The following is a 17,483-nucleotide window of genomic DNA, read 5'->3' on the forward strand; positions in this document are numbered from 1 at the left end:
ATAAAGTCTTCCCAGATCCTCAGCAGACCCCTGGATTACACATATACTGGGGAAAATCAAAGATTTCTAGCAAAAATCCAAACTGCTAGGCTGAAAGAACTGAGCAGAAATAGAACATGGAAGTTTGAGTCCAATCCAGTTAGTCGTCTGCCAGAACAAAAGTTAACATTTTTCAGAAGATAAAACCACAGTGGGCTCTAAATCATCCACAACATGCAGCATATAATAAAAAATAGATTTAGATATATGGAATCAGTTGTAACATCTTCCTGAGCCCCTCATTAATAAATGAATTAGATAAAATCTTCAACACGTGTTCATTTTATATTGCGTTAGATTCATAATTTACCTTTGGGAAACCACAGACAACATCTGCAAATCATATACCTGATATAGAACTTATGTCCAGAATTTATAAGGAATTCTTCCAACTCAGAGGACAGCCAAACTAAAAATGGTAAAGTGTTCGTACAAACATTTAACTTAAAAAGATATACAAACGGCTAGAAAGCGCATGAAAAGGTGTTCAACATCATTACTCATTAGACACCAGCCAAATTAAAAAAACAATGAGATGCTCATTTACCAGAACCATCTTATATTTATTAAGGAATTTGAATTCTGAGTTAAGTTTTATCACAAAGAAAACTCCAGGTCTCGAGTCATCAAAATGACATGGAACAAACATTAAAGGAAATAATAGCAATGTCCAAGAGTAGGGGAGAGGTTTTTCAAATTTACTTTATGAGACCAGCATTACCCTGACACTAAAATCAAACAAAGATACTTCAAGAAAAAAAAAAAGCCAAACATAAAAATCACAAAAAATTTAACAAAAGTTACCAATTCAAATGCTACTCATAATGACCAAATTATATTTATCCTACTAGAGTATTCAATGTTAAACTTCTGTAAATTAAAGGAACTCACATCAGCAAAATTTGAAAAACTATATGAAAATCTCATTAGATGTGGAAAAGGCAATGACAAAACTTAACTATGATCCATTGTAAAAACTCTCAGCAAATTAGAAATGGAAACTTCCTCAACCTGGTAAAAGCAATTACAAAAAACCTACAACCAAAAATACACAGAACAGTCAGAGTCTGAATGCTAAGGACCTCAGGTCTCTTCAGGAATCTACACAGGAACTAGTAGAAACAAGTGTATTGGCAAAGTGTCAGGTTACAAGATCAATAAATACTAATCCACTGTATTTCCATATGCTGTAACAGGCCATTGGAAGTTGCAACTCCATTTACAACACCACCAAAAACATGAAATACTTCGGCATCAACTTAACAAAATATTATACATAGCATAATTTTTAAAAAACACATTGCAATTGAAAACATGCTTTTGAAAAAAACAAATTGTATCTTTAAAAACAGACATACAGTGTTAATGGATAGGCTCAATATAGCTATATGTTAATTCTCTCCCCCCACCAACTTGATCTACAAATTTAATGCAATTCCAATAAAAACCAGAAATTGACTTTCTGCGGAAATTGATTGGAAATGCACATGAAACTGCAAATGGTCTAGAATATCCAAATCAATTTTTGAAAAAGAACAAAGTTGGAGAACTTACCATGCTTAGTTGGAGAACTTACGATGCCTGGTTTCAACCCTTAACTATAAAGCTACCATAATCAAGCCAGTGTAGTGGCACAGGTCCTAAGGACAGATGTACAGAACAATAGGACAAAATAATCTAACAATAGATCCACAAATCTATGGCCCACTTTTCTTTTTCAGCAAAGGGGTAATTCAAAAAGGTAGTGTTTGCCCCCCAACAAATGGTGCTGAAACAAGTGGGTCTCCACATGCAAAAAGGAACCTGAACCCTTACCTCACACCAGCTTCAAAAGTTAACTCAAGCATGTCCTTCCCCAAGGCACCCCTGCACCATCACCACAGCCCCCTGTGCTGCTCCCTCCCTCCCTCTGATCCCTCTCCCTCCTCCCCTGCAGTATGTCTCTGATTTATAATTGTCTGTTTTGGCTTTGTTGTGTTCTGTATTGTTATTTTTTTACACTGATGTCCTATTTGGTTCCCCTATACCCCGGCTGTAAGTGAAACCATCCGATATTTTTCTTTTTCCTTCTGGCTTATTTCACTGAGCATAGTTCCTTCTAGCTCCATCCACGTTGCTGTGAATGACATGAGTTTATCTTTTTTTGATTGCTGAATAACCTGAGGGGGTGGGGGAAGCAAATATTGTTTAAAAATGAACAATAATGTAAAAAATAAAACATTTAAAGTAAAAAAAAAGTTTACTCAAGCAGATCATAAACCTAAAAACCAGAGGTAGAATTTCTCAACAAAAACAAAGGAGAAAATGTTTGTGACCTTGGGTTTGGCAAAGACTTTTCATCTAGGACACAAAAAGCACAAGCTTTATTTAGAAAGAAAAGAAAAAAAGGACAAACTGGAATCTAACAAAATTAAGAACTTCTTTCTGCTCTTCAAAAGATACCATTAAGAAGAAAAAGAAATTGGGGAGAAAGAAATTTGTAAAACATATCTAATGAAGGACACATGTTCAGAATATTTAAAGAACTGTTGAAGTTGTTTGAAAAATTGAAAAAAAAATTGTTTTTAACTCTGCTTTTATTAGAGTGATTTACATATAATAAAGTTCAACCATTTAAACTATACAGTTGAACAAGTTAGTTCTGGCAACTATGTATAATCATCTAACCACCACCATGATTGAGGCACAGAACCTTAGAGAATTTACAACTCAAAAATAACACAAAAATGACTGAAAGATACTTGACAGATCTTTCATCACAGAAGATACCTACTATTAGCAGTCAACAAGGAAATTAGATAAATACTCCACCACCACAACCATGGCTCAAGTCTAAAAGGTGGGCGATACCAATTTCTGATGAGTAAATAGAGACACTGGACCCTCTGGCATCGCTGGTGGGATCAGATAAATGTACGGGCTCTTTGAAAAAACTCGGATGGCTTCTTAATAAAGTTAAACTTTTATTATATGACCCAGCAATCCCATTCTTAGGTATTTACTCAAGAAAAGTGAAAATAAATGTTTCACAAAACATTATGCAAATAGTCTAGAAGCTTTACTGAAAATTGCTAAAAGCTGGAAACCAAATATCCATCCAACCAGTGCAGAGATAAACAATTTATGGTATATCCATACATTGAACTACTACTCAGCAAAAAAAAAAAAAAAAAAAGGGGGGGGGGTGCACACTACTGATACATGCAACTATGTAGGTAGGTTTCAAAAGCCAGATACAAAAACTTAATGTCCTGTATGAGCCCATTCTCATGAAATTTTTAAAAAGGCAAAACTGTAAGTGACACAAAGTAGATTAGGACTTGCCTGGATGTAGCATAGGGTCAGTGGACTGGCTGCAAAGGGCAGGAAGAGACTTTCTGGAGAGACAAAAATGCTCTGTACCTTGATTGTGGTGGTTAGATAATTGTACAGAGTTACCAGAACTGATTAATTGAATTGTATACTTTGCGTGGATGAAGTTTATTGTATATAAATTATACTAATAAAAAAAGCATTAAAGGCAACCTCTCTCCCCACATCAAACAATTCAACAGCCCGTTATCAGGCCTTAAGCTGCCACTGGATCGAACACAGGCCTCCCTGTCCCAGGGCGGGGCCCAGGAGAACACTCAGCGGCTTCCAGAAGCAGCACAGTAACAGGCCTGCAAGAAGTTGTGAGGAGCAGGGAAGGTCCACAGAGCTAGTAAGTAGGAGAGTGTCACTTCTAAGTATCACTGGAGAAAGTTAGCGACACTTAACCAGCCGTAGGTAGCCACATGATGCCACAGCTCCCAAGAAAGTACAAAACTGAACAGTCCTGGAAAGACACATCTGTTTCTCCCCCAAGTCTTTACAGACACAGAATCACTGAATGCTCTTCTCTTCATTGCCAATACTCTGAACCTGTCTGACGCAGTCTACTGGATACACACTAGCAACTCAGAGCAGAAGTGACTGCTGGAAAACCAAAGGCAAGGACAGATGGAAGAATTTCTTTCCAGAAGAGAAAAGCTATTAAAAAGAAACAGTTAAGATTTTGGAAGAAATGGCAAAGTCACTTAATCTCTCCAGGCCTCAGTTGACTCTGCTATAAAACAAGCTCTACAACCCCCACACTAACCTTCAGACATCCCGTGCAGGGGACCATGGTGTCCTGAGCCACAGCCTATAAGCCTACTTATGAAAACAGATCAGCTGTTATTTAAGACATGCTACCTGACAGCCACAGCGTCCTTGGATTGGTGGGAAAGAGGCTGGTAGTGAGACGGACTAGCAGGCCTACAAGAAATGACCCGCCGATGATAACTCCGATCTGTGCATCATGGCCACGTCAACTGCAGCCACATTTCCCAGCAGCAAATCCAGAAGTATGCAGCGATAAATGCTAACCTTCCCACCTAAAACAGTACCTGTCTATACTGCACTCATCTGCCACAATTTGGATCTAATTTAAAATTAGATGGGGGCCTCCCCGGTGGCGCAGCGGTTGAGCGCTGGGTTGCGAAGCTGCCCGCGGCCTCTGCGGCGCCGGTTCGATCCCCGGCTGCTCCCCGGCCACCGGAGGAGGGTCCCACATGGCGTGCAGACTTCTCCTGCCGCCCGCTGCTCCCCTCAGCAGTGTACTTCGGTCCTTCTGCCTGCTCTGCTCCCCGCTCTGGCTCTGGTGAATTCTCTCACCCTCCCGCGCTTCTGACTGTACCCAAGTGCATGTATAAACAAAACAAACAAACCAGCAAACAAATAAATAAAGCATGCCTCTATATAAAAAAAAAAAAAAAAAATAAAATAAAATTAGATGGACTGGAAGGCAAAGGCAGGGTTTCCAGTTCTGGCTCCTTCGGTCTTCACCGGGTTTTCAGGGAATCCCTCAAAACTATCTCTACTTTGAAAGATATGAGAAAGCTTTTCTAAGACCATCACATTGTCGCCACTCACCTGCAAATTCAAGAACCACCTACCTGCAAAATATTTTGAGAGCCAGTAATATAGTACATAGACTCTCAACCTGGTTACCAAGTTAACTATCCTGGGCGGTTCCTACACCACCTAAGCCACAAAATAACACTAAGATTTTTGTTGTTGCTGTTCTTTCATATTATCCCAAAACAAAAATACAGGGGGAAAAGGGTTAATATGCAAATTTGAGTCCTTGAAGATAGCAGAAATTAGGCATCACAAATGTCCTCAACCCTGCCTTTGTCAAATATAGGTCAGTAACTTGGATGAAGACAAGAAATCTCGCTCACCAAACTGAGTCTGATGGTTAATAGACTCCAGGCCCCAAAAAGTTTCCAGACTGGGAGGGAGCGCAGGTCCTGAGACTGCTCGTTTGTGTACCCCTTTACCCCAGTGCAGTGTGTAGTGACTCCTGGGGATGGTGTGTGAGATGCTGCCCGGGGAAGTGATAATACAAACACAGTCCTTGCTTTCAAAGCACATTTTTCCAGATACAAAAACAAGTAAATGGAATGACAAGACCTTAGCTATGCAGGTAGAAGACGACGCACAGAGTATGGTCAGGAAAGGCCTGAAGAGAAGGTGATTCCTGAGCCAACTCTCAGAAGTTGAGATGCATAAGGGATAGAGGGGAGAGGGATCATTCTAGAGAGAAAAGTACGTAGTATTCACATGAGAGGCATGAGTAGCTCATAGCTTCTAAGGGTACAACTAGTGGTTGTTCCGCAGGGCAAAAGCACGGGTGCAGTGGTGATGATGTTTGTAAGAAAAAAAAAGTAAGGAAGAAGGGAGAGAGGGAGGGCAGGGCAGGGGGAGGGAGAGAGAACACTCAGGGATTAGGAAGAAAAAAAATCCCAATCATTCAAACATTGCATTAAGTACCTACTATGTACCAAGTACAGAAAACATGCTCCGATACATTCGAGTGCATTCTATCAATACAGATGGGAAGGCTGTAGAGCAGAAGTACTTGTAAAATGCACTTAAGGGCTGGTTCACACTAAACTCAGAGTCAACAGCATAAAAAGGGCTGCCAAAACCAATGGTTTGCATCAGTGGATGTGTGGTTACCAGTTGCATACTGGTGTGTAGTTAATAAAATAGATATTTAGTGACAAAGCAGAAAACCTGACAGGTGATCCCAAAGCACTGTTTACTCAACAGACCTAGAACTTAATGATGGTTCATTCTGGGAACTCGCAAGAGAGACAGGAACAAACAAATTACAAGGTTAGGGACAAAGTGTAGAAAAGGCAGAATGAAATGAAAATCAAGTTTGCTTGTTTGACAAAGTAACCGCTGATGAAACTAGGGAAGTTCAAAGTGGAGAAAAGATCTAAGGGGCTTTAAATAGCCTTTAGGTTTCTCTTAACTCCAAGATTCTACAGCTTGACAAATGAGCATAAATATTAGCCACTTATTTACAGCGTTTCAAAAGTTATTCAAGTTGTCACTGTCACCAACCAGATGAACTGTATTACGAGGAAGACGCAGTGACGATGAGAATGGCTACATGGATAAGATGTTGAATTCTCTGAAGGACTGAAAATTACTAACACCCAAATATTTGCTTTTAAAGATCTCTGGTCTGCCACAGCACAGATGATAAGTCTATAAACAGATACACAGCAAGGCTGAAAAGTAATAAATGTAACAGATCAAGAAAGATTATAAGTAGATTAAAAGTACCACTAATTGTGCCCTTTAGTTTTACCATTTATCAAGGTTTTACCATTTATCGAGATGCAAACTGGTTAAAAAATAAAGGGGGGGGGTGCAAAGGATGGGGTAAACAAGTGTGAATTCTTAATTTCACTCTGAGGGAAATCTTGGCACAAATTGGTTGAGTCCCAGCTCAGATGTCAGAATGGCTGGAGTCAAGCTATATAACTCTGGGCAACCCAACTGCACCTCTTTCTCTTCAGGCAAGACAGATAAATAAGAAACTACCAATTGTAATTACGCAAAATGTACAAAACTAGAAATGACTTAGAATAACTGGCTAAAGGGCCTCCCCGGTGGCGCAGCAGTTGAGCGCTGGGCTGCGAAGCTGCCCGTAGCCTCTGCAGCACCAGTTTGATCCCCGGCCACCGGCGAGGGTCCCACATGACGTGCAGACCTCTCCTGCCACCCGCTGCTCCCCTCAGCAGTGTCCTTCGGTCCTTCTGCCTGCTCTGCTCCCCGCTCTGGCTCTGGTGAATTCTCTCACCCTCCCGCGCTTCTGACTGTACCCAGTGCTTGTGTAAAATAAAATGGATAAATCCTTGAAAAAAAAAAAAAAACTGGCTATGGTGAAACTAAAAGGGAGAGAATAAATATTTACGGGGTTTATTACACATTCTCTCATGTTCCCAAAACGCCTGAGAAATAGAGATAATCCCTACTGCACCAGAAAACGGACATCAGTGCTCAAAGAGCTTACAGAAGAACACCCTGCCCATAAGTGGAGCAGACTTGGGATCCAATCTGTGTCACTCCGAGACAGCGTTACCTCCCACATCTGTAACTTCTAACACCCATGCAGAGCACACACACTGGCACTCTTGTGGTGGCACAGGCACAAGGGGGACAGGCAGGGAGAGGCTTGCAGAGAGTCTCTGGTCTGATAAAGCCTGAGACTTTAACCCTCTGGTTGCTGCAACTCAGGGGCTGTGCTTGAAGTAAGGGGACCATCTGAGGGGGAGGTCCAAGGGTAGCCAGAGCAAGAAGTGGGAACCAGGCCTGGAGCAGCATTTCAAACTTTTAACAAGCCTTATGGCCTCACCAGTGCATAATTAGCTGGGTGTGAGCACACCAGGGCACTTTCGTAAAAGGTTAAGATCAGAATCCCAGGCCTCTGGCTTCCACACCTCAACTAATGCGTATTATCAAGGACTCATCACCAAGTGACCCCCAGCACCGCCACCAGCAACAGCATCTGGGAGAGAAAAAGCAAACACCCACCAACAGCTCTCCCACCCCAGCGGCTCTCCGTGGAAGTTGCCTCTGCTATCGACAGAACTCACTGCCTTGGATGCAAAATCAGTCTAGTTCAAACGCCCCAGTCTCCTCCTTGCTCTTTCTCAGAAACAAGAGTGTGGCAGGAAAGCAAAGCAGAGAAAGGCAGGGGGGAAGCAGGACAGGCAAACATGCCACAGACCGACAGAAGCCTGTGCTGGCATGTTTTGGAAAAGCACCCCATTCTACCATTTGAGTCTTGGCTGCTACTTCGTCTACGGACCTCAGAGGAGTGTGGATCTGTCAGGCACTGCAGGGACAGTGATCGCTCAGCTGGTTAAGACCAGACACGGGGAAAGCAGGCCAAGCCACACCCTTGCTGCGCTTCACAGGCTCCTCGCATGTCTTCCTCCTCCTCCTGATAAACAATGTCAAACAGCCGTGATTTCTACTCTGGTCTCTCATTAAATTTAGCAAATGTTTATTCCGATTCCCACAAGTAAGATTTTCTGCCCCATTTTACCCCTCTCCTCTTTCTGGAACATTACAGACCTTTTTTAAATTGCCCCATGGGTCACTGAGATTTTGCTCCATTTGGTTTCAACTTCCTTCTGTTCTTCGCATTAGATAGTTCTTATTCATCAAGAATTTCAGTGACTTTTCTCTGATGTCTGCTAAGCGTAACCTAGAAAATTTTTATTTCAGGTAATTTTTCTTTTATCTTCTAGTTCTATGTGAGATTTCATAGCTTTTCGTTACGAGAAGATCTTTTCCTGTACATATACTTAAATTTAATAACAACAACTTTTAAATCCTTCTCAGCTAAATCCAACACCTGGCTCGTTTTGAGATCAGGCCCATGGATGAAATTGTTCTGGAGGGTGGGTCACTTCCCTGTTTCTTTATACCTGGAGTAATTTTGGATTGTGTCCTGGATATTGTGGCAACTCTGGGTTGTTTCTGTCCTCCAAGAAACGTGGCTTTTTTGAGCAGGATATTAATTCAGCTCAGATGGCAAACCTCTGCCTCAGCTGGGGATCAGGTAAGCAGCGCCTGTCCACCACCGCGCACAGAGCACACCCCGGGAAGGAAGCGTGTGGGTGATTTTTATTCTTCCACTTCATATTTATTCTAAAATGCCCAATGAATTAAATGCTGCACATTCTACAATTTCCACAGTAAACATAGATTACTAAATATGAAAATAAAGAGGTCACTTATTAGCATTTCTTATTAGCATGTCTTCACAATTGCTTAAGGCGGATGCCTCACCCCTGGAACGGACCTACGTCTATCTGGAAAACTCCAATCTCTTCTGACATGTTGACTCGGCAAGGTCAAACAGGGCATTCGTTAAATGAAGCCAGGCAGCCACAGCTCAGTCACCCGCCACCAAGGGCTGCAGTTCTGTAGATGAAGACAGAGCTAATGGAAGTGCCAAAAGTAAAGGCAAATCACTTTGTTTGCCAACACTCCACATATATCTGCAGCGGGCAAGCCCCGTGAGCTACAATAGGTGTGAGGAGTCTGGACCTCAGCTACAAACCGTGGTGCTGCGACAGACAACCTCCACCTACTTCTCCTTGGCTCCCACTCTGCACAGCTGACTCAGCCCACTGCTCCCCAAGAGAAAGGCAGCCCTCTCCCCTAGTAACTGCTTGGGGGCTTTAAGGCCAAGAATGTGTTTTCTTCCATTTCTATAACCTCCAAAGCACCTGGCACAATACCACACCAGAGAAGTCCTCAGCAGCAGTGAGAAAAATCACTCACTTTGGAGGTCAAATAAACCCAGATTTGAAAGTTAAGTAGGCCTCTTCCTCTTCTACAAAAATTATTTTGAAAGTCTAATAAAAACACAGGTATATGTATGCACAGTAGATTATTTCCACGGGGTCTGGAGCAACGCATTTACCCTTTCTAAGCCCAGGTTCCTGTCAGCACAAAGGGGATCACACCTTTTCACAACACCCTTGGAAGGGCTACGCAAGAAAATCTAAGTGGAAGCCCAGCAACAGTCAGTGCCAGGTGCACCCTACAGAGCAAGGGCTCCGTACAGAGCAAGGGCACTTATTGTGACAGCACTAAACAGGCCGATCCACCACCTCAGGGAGCTGTCAGGGACGGTTCATGAGTTCATACAATCTCACAAGCGCTAAGCAGACTCTAACTAGGCGGGGGGCAGGGAAGGGGGACATCTGAGTTAGAGGAATCTAGAAAGTGGGGCAGTGAGTCTCCTACAGACTCCGCAGCAGTGCAGACCTTGTTATCTGGATTTTGATTAAGGAGTGGTCAGAATTAGTGTTCAAAGCAGAAAGGCCTGTTGAGCTGAAAGCTTCCGTGTATATATCTGAATGACTAAACAAACACTTCTAATTTTGCTTACAGCGAGAAAGGTGAACTCAGATTACAGTTTCGAGTGGACAGGCAAAAAGGGTAGGATTCTCTAACAATGAGCTGAGGCTTGGAAAAATGCCATGGGGCTTTTCTGTTTTTCTATGCTTGAGACAAGGTAAATATGGACGACAGAGCTCAGACCCACTGCTCAGGGCGGTGGTGTGCAAAAGGAAGTACATAAAAGACTTCTGTATCTATCTTATTTCCTCCTTCCCTCCCAATGAGAATGAATTTCAGACTAGGAGATAGAGCATAAATAAGAGCAAAGCAAAAATTATCAGCCCAAGTCATGAAGACATTGCCAGCGATCTGACTTAAAGGAGCTTGTCCCAGGCCAGAAAGAGGTACTTGCCGCATCATTCAAGATTAAGAATGAAAGGGGTAGGGCCTCCCGGGTGGCGCAGCAGGTTGAGCGCAGTGCTGTGAAGCTGTCCGCAGCCTCTGCAGTGCGGGTTCGATTCCCGGCCAGCCAGGGAGATACCCACATGGCGCGGCAGACCTCTCCTGTCTCGCCCGCTGCTCCCCTCAGCAGTGTACTTCGTCAGTCCGCCTGTTCTGCTCCCTACTCTGTCTCTGGTGAATCCTCTCACCCTGCTGCACCTCTGGCCTGTACCCCAGCTCTTGTATAAATAAAAAATAAATCTTTGGAAAAAAAAAGGCGGGGGTGGGCAGAAGATTCAAAAGGGACAAGGGCAGTTCCAGTAAGAAACAGATCCACAGACTGTATCACTGAGCTTTACCTCAGTGTGAGACATAGCTGTTGACGGGAGGGTACACAAGCCTTAGAAACTGCAGCAATAATCTAAAAACTCAACACAGATCCTCCACTGGATGCAGTTGTTTTAAAGTCACTTTTTTCATCCAAGGGATTGGTAGTGCGTCTGGGTTTCAGCAAAACACCTGCTCAAATCCCCCACCATCCTGGGGAGCAACCTGGCTCAAAGTGACAAGGAGGCCGATGGGATGGAAGCAGCGCATGACTAAGAGTCTCCCTCCTCCGGCCCGTGCTTTATCTAGGTTACAGCAGGCTGTTCTTGTAAGAATTAGTGGGAGGGGGAGAATTATGACCCACATGCCACTGTTGTCATCCTCAGCCCCACAGTGGTTTCAGCAAGGAGGCAAACAGTGATGAGGCTCTGCAAGATACAAGATTTCTATCACAGGCGCTGCAATTCTTCCCCACCCGCCTCAGGCTGGCTCTGAGGAAGACTTTACCACTGGTGAAATATCTAATGATAAAATGATCACAGACAGAGAATACCCGAGGTTCTTTAAGAACACCAACTCACGGAAAGACCAAAGAGGCAAAAACTCTGAAAGGCTAAAAGGATGTCCCAGGAATGGACACGAAAGGCCAGTATGCCACGATGAAATTTACTGTGGATACAAAAAAGCCCTGCGTTTCTACTTGAAAACACCCAAAGGAACAGACAGAAGAAAGCTATCTCATTCGTATATGTGAAAGAAACTTGAAACTTTTGGTAGCGATCCATCCCTCCTCTCCAGTAAGGTGAATCATGGTTCTTAGGGTAAAAAAAAAAGGGGGTCAATCTGGCTCAGTTTCTTGACTGCTGTTAACAGACCAAACCAGAGAAAAGCACTGAGCTTCAGAGAGCCTCCGTGAGACACTGGAAACGGTTATTAAATGTTAGGTCAAGGCGGTGGCTTGCAGGTGCAGGGCTTCCCTATGGAGAGAGGAGAATGTTCCAGATGTGATCATGGTGAGCGTTCACCACTCTGGCTATGTTAGGTGTCACTACATTGTACACTTTCGATGGGTGAGTTATATGGTATGGGGGTTAAGATCTATCTCAATAGAAAGCCTTTAAAAGAGTTAAGAATAAAATCCAGGTCCATATGCTTTTCATTTTATTAAAGAATTCGTGTTTATTGTTTTAAACAGCAAACCAGCGATTTCTGTCGTTTTCTGACTACAGGTCTAATCTTTTGGCTTAACCTACTCCCTAGCCCCTCCTTAAAGTTCAGAAAGCAGGATAAGGAACATTAAGTCCTGTCAAGCAGCACACCAAAACCCCAAAACCAGTGAAGTCACGGAAACTGTGGCTCAAGTCTTCCCACGCGTTGTTTGATTTGGCGCCGATTTTGCTCCAAAGCAAAAAGGGAATCGCAATTACCTGACTTGCATTTGCAAGGGTATGAACGACTTCCACAGTCAACCGTAACACCCAACACGTCGTCCTCCGAGGCTCGCGGGGAAGCCCGCTGCCTGGTGTCATCGGCCAATGCGATCCCCCAATTCCATTTCTCTGCCTGCTTTACAGAATGATGGCGAGCCACACACCTTTGTACTTCACACCTACCTGGATGCCAATCTCCAGTTACCTGAAACTCACACATTCATTCACCATACTAAGAAAAAACTGATATGACATGCCAGGAGATATAACCAGGACAACACTGAGTTCTCTGAAGGTTTAGTCTGTGCTCTTGGGGGGCTTTTAGCCCAGCGAGGGGCAAAAGTCAATCACACAAACGCACAGAAAAGTACAATATTACACAGAGGAGGGCACAGACAGCAGCAAACTGCGAGATCTTACCCACATGGCGAAGTCAGGAAAAGCTTCTCTGAGAGGAAGTGAGTGTCTAAACAGGAACTGAGAAACAAAGAAAAAGAGACGCCAAGACCCCAGCAGGATAAAAAGAAAGAAAGAACCGTGACTAAAGCACGAAGCATCGAGGGGCGCTCAGCGTGAAATGAGGCGGGATGAGAGTGTGGGGCCAGACCATCCAGGGGCTACTGACCCCACCAGTTCTGTGGGTCTTTATTTTTAAAACCAAGGTCATGATTAGATTTGGACTTTGAGAGAATCACCTGCTGCACGGCAGACACCAGAGTGGAAAAGGCAGGGATGCCTTTGCTGCCGGAAGGCATGGCAGCAACTCAGGTGAGACGAACAGCCCGGGCGGGAATGACGAGGCCAGAGAGACGGGCAGGCGCCAGATATTTGGGCTCTCCATGCGAGATTTCACCATTAATGTTTTTAACAAATACAGGGAATAACAACATTGGAGTATCAAAGATGATTCGTAGATTCTTTGGTTCCGTGACAGTCACACAGTGGACCCCCCCCCCATCCTAATTAAATGATCAGTGGCAGATTTGGCAAGAGTCCGAGAGCTAAATCATTTACCTATTTGTGTCAATTTTCTGAAAAATTCTAGCAGAGCAATAAAAAATTTGGTAGAGTATCCCTCTAAAACTTAGCTAACGTCGAGTGACCATCACACATTCCAGTAGAAGGCACCACACCACCACACCACAACGCAAAGCACATCCCCCCAGTCACCAGCGAGCTGGAGAGGGTGAGACGCTGGATTTCTGCTGCTAACACTGCCCTTCCTCCCTCCTTTTTTCCAAAACCATCCTCTTTCTTGCACTAACTTTTACTGCATTCTCGAATAAAATGTTACCCCGCTATTGTTTTACTTGAATGGTGAAATGTCCCTCCTTGGGTTCTGTACTCACCGCCGGAATATACTTACCCTTGGAGACTTTTTTCTAGAATGACTACGTGAGCTCAAAAGAAATGCTGATTAGGTTCCTGTCTCCTCTATCTTACAGAAAGGGCAAGACCCCCGCGAAGTAACTGACACGGTGGCAGAGCTGAAAGGGTCAACCCTGTCCGCTTAAGTCCCTGCGGCTCAGGCAGATCTTCCCCAACACAAAATGTTATTTTTGTTTGACTCCTTCTGGAAATTTTCTAAAGATGACAGCCACCGGCTGCAGATAAAAAGTCCAGAGAAATGTGGCTCATCTGCTTATGGTCCGAGCAGCGTGCTCACAGAGAAGGACACAATGAGCAGGATGAGGAGGAAGCAAAGGTTCAAAACCTAGGATCTCCCTGGCTACACGTCCCACCTCATCCACGACCAAAAGAAGAGGCAACACAGCACAAAAAAGCTGACCATGTTGTCCAAAGTCACACGACTAGCCAAGTGGACAGCCAGAAATAAGCAGGAAAGCCTTAGTAACAGAGATTCTGGCTCCAAAATTGATGCTCTTTACCATCATGCAGTAAGCTCTGCCTCTCACAACATACACTGTGAGACCCAAATATTATTACTGGCATTTATTTATATGATGCTTAATGATATAATGGGTTTTCAATTAAATTCTCTTCATCAGAATCCAGAGCTTTAGGAAGGGCTGGGCAAAGTGGAGAGGAAGAAAACGCACGTTTACCTGGCCAAATTGCCTCCACCGGGAGCTACTTCCAGAAAGTTCTCAGGCCCAACAAAGATTTCTCCATCCGCCCCTCGGTTTTAGCCATTACTTACATGCAGCACGCTCTTGACACTGACACTCCAGCTCTCGCTTTGGAAGGCATCTGCGCTCACCACCACGCCATCAACACTCCAGCTCCAACTCTGTGTGTGAGCTCCACACCTGTCAACTAGACATCCTGCCCTAGGTGATGGTCTGCACCAAGCCCACCCTCTCACTGGCCTCTGACCTTCATCCTCAGCTCCTGCATTCTTGCGATGACTTCCTTCTGCTCTCCCTTTTCCCGTCTATGAGTATCTTAACGCGCCCTGTTCAGGTACCTTCACAATGTTGCTCACCCATGCCTTCTGCCTAAGCCTTCATCTTCTCTCTTGGGCCATGGCTGCCCTACTGCTTCCCTGCCTGAGCATGAACACAGCATCAAAAGGTTCAACTCTCTCATATTTTAATATAATTAGTGAGTGAATTCTCTGATCAAATTACTCCAAGGACACCTTGCTTTCTAAACAATAAGGCCCAACTGCCTAGCCTCAAATTACTATCCACACCTTTATTTCCTGCTGCCATCATATCCCTGACATACCAGACCAACATCATATCCCTGAGACTTCAGACCGCTTGCTGGTCACGACACTTCTACAACTAAGTCAAAGTGAAAAGGAGACAACATGACAATGAAACAAATATGAATTTTTGGGTCTCTCCCAAAAATGTTGCCTTAATTTGATTAATGGGTTGGACTGAATTTATTTAATTATGGGTAGGCTTTTCCACAGATCGTATCTTGCTCCCTATAAGCATGGCAATAAGGTAAATCACAGCACTATGGGAGCCCAGAGGAAGATGTAATTAAATGAATTCTTGTTAGAACACACAGCTTAATAAACTACTTCCATAACATGACAAGCGGATAGAAGAAAAATTAATAATCATCCTGAACAACCAATTTCTTCCATAACGTATTACAAAAATGATTTCTGCATCAACAATCACTGAAAGTCCTAAGCTGTATCAGCTTATTTTCCTGTCTTCAAAATTTAAACATATTACTAAGTTTTCTCTAGGCTGACTCCACGGCTGCCACAAGAGAATATATAAACTCTCACCACAAGCTCTAGAAATGCAGAATTAGAGACAGGCATGCCAGTGATAAAGTGCCAAGTGTTCACCATTTTCTTTCCAAGGGCCTCAAATTCATGGCCCCCAAAGCCTGCTAACTGAACACTCATCAAAACCATCCAACATGTTTAACTTGCGACGACTTCCTTCTGCTCTCCCTCTTCCCTTCAATGTGTATCTTAACACTTGCTCATAATTTTAATATAGTTAGTGAGTGAATTCTCGGATCAAATTGCTCCAAGGACACCTTGCTTTCTAAACAATAAGGCCCAACTGCCTAGCCTCAAATTACTTGCTTAGATAATTTCCCAGCACTGATCAGAGATCAGAAGATAAGAATTTTCTAAGCAAGCAAGTTGGGGGGGGGGGGGCGGCTTATTTAAAGCAGTAATATACTTTAAGAGAAGACAGTAAATGCAAAAACTGTAAGCATGGCTGCATGATTTCTCTCTCCACCTTTAACTTCCGCAGCTGTGAATCCCTGTCAAAACAGTCCCGACTGCACCATATGAAGAGTTAACATCTTCTCTGCTAATAAAATGCCCCAGGGCAAGAGGCTGGGAGAGAAAGCCACCAGGGAGAAGTCCCAAAGGGAGAGAGGAAGGCCACCCAGAGTAAATGCACTTACCAGGAAGTGTCACTAGAATCCCGGTGTTAACCTCACTAAAACTTCACTAAATGGTAATCCCTTTCCCACAAAGCCTATGTGGCCATGTTCTCTGGGGAAAAAAAAATTAAAATTATTCTGTGCTCCCTCTTAGACATCCTAAAAGGATTATGTTTTGTTTGTTGGTATTTCAGCTCAAACACTATCAGCTTCCCCCCGCCCCCCACTATTTCTGAATTAGTGAAAAGCAAAAACAACAATCAACACACCATAAACATTTTACTTTAAACAATTTCTACTCCCAGGTGGATTACTTTTACAACCAAGCCAAAGGTTTCCTGGTACTTGGACAGGAGAGATGAAAACAACTCACTTTTTATTTCCTTTTCTAGGCCTCGTAAGACACCTTTTAATTTTCTTCATTCTGATTCACTGGTCCAACCGTGCTACAATGGTCACTAGAAGCTGACCCCTTCGGTCGTCTGATCTGCCTGCTCTAGCCTATGCTCTAAAGTTCAACCCAGACAGAACCTCTTCAGGAATAAATACAGTTCATAGAACAAGTAGTTGGCTCAAGTGGAATGCCCTAAATCATTAAGCAAAATAGTTCAGCAATTAACAGAGCAGGTTAATATGAAAAGCTCTTCTCTCAATTGTCCAGCATAGAAACAGCCACCCGCCTCCCTTTGTATTCATTAGACTCTCAGCCTTAGCCTGAATGACTAAGAAAATTTTGCTGGCAAATGTCAATGAGGGGGGTGAAATCTGGATTCTTGTACAGACATATCAACCACCTTTCTGTTTCCAGACAGGATACTATGGTAACAGCATAAGCAACAGATTAGAGTAAGTGATGCTATTTGATGAAATGTGAGCGGCCATGTGAAGTTCTGGCTGTCAAACAGGCACTGACAGTGACAAACAACCCCCAAATAGAGGAGGAAAAATAAGCTCCAGGATTCCAAATATCCTACTTACACACACACACACACACACACACACACACACACACATTCTCTCTCTCTCTCTCTCTCTCTCTCTCTCTCTCTTTAAAAAGAATATGCTGCAAATGATGCTTCTTGTCCATTAACTCAAACGCCAACAGTTTGTTATTTAAAATTCAAGGACACCTCAAAGTTAATGGTTCTTTCAACACTGGTCCCTATGCCTGACAGCACTAATCAT

General features: G+C 43.4%; 1 protein-coding gene across 7 annotated transcripts in view; it reads right to left on the reverse strand.

The window, feature by feature from the left end:
* AKAP13 (A-kinase anchoring protein 13) overlaps positions 1 to 17,483 on the reverse strand; it is a 252,783-nt gene that overhangs the window by 203,033 nt on the left and 32,267 nt on the right. Inside the window, exon 1 of one of the 7 annotated variants that reach the window (XM_054694747.1) lies at positions 16,320 to 16,360. The exons of the other annotated variants lie outside the window; for them this stretch is intronic. The gene's annotated coding sequence lies outside the window, so the exon portion shown is untranslated. Of the gene's footprint in view, positions 1 to 16,319; positions 16,361 to 17,483 lie in introns of those variants that run through there. 7 annotated transcript variants of the gene reach the window in all.

This window comes from Talpa occidentalis, unplaced genomic scaffold, assembly GCF_014898055.3.
Source record: "Talpa occidentalis isolate TD23 unplaced genomic scaffold, MPIMG_talOcc4v2.1 talOcc4.14, whole genome shotgun sequence".
NCBI lineage: Eukaryota > Metazoa > Chordata > Mammalia > Eulipotyphla > Talpidae > Talpa > Talpa occidentalis.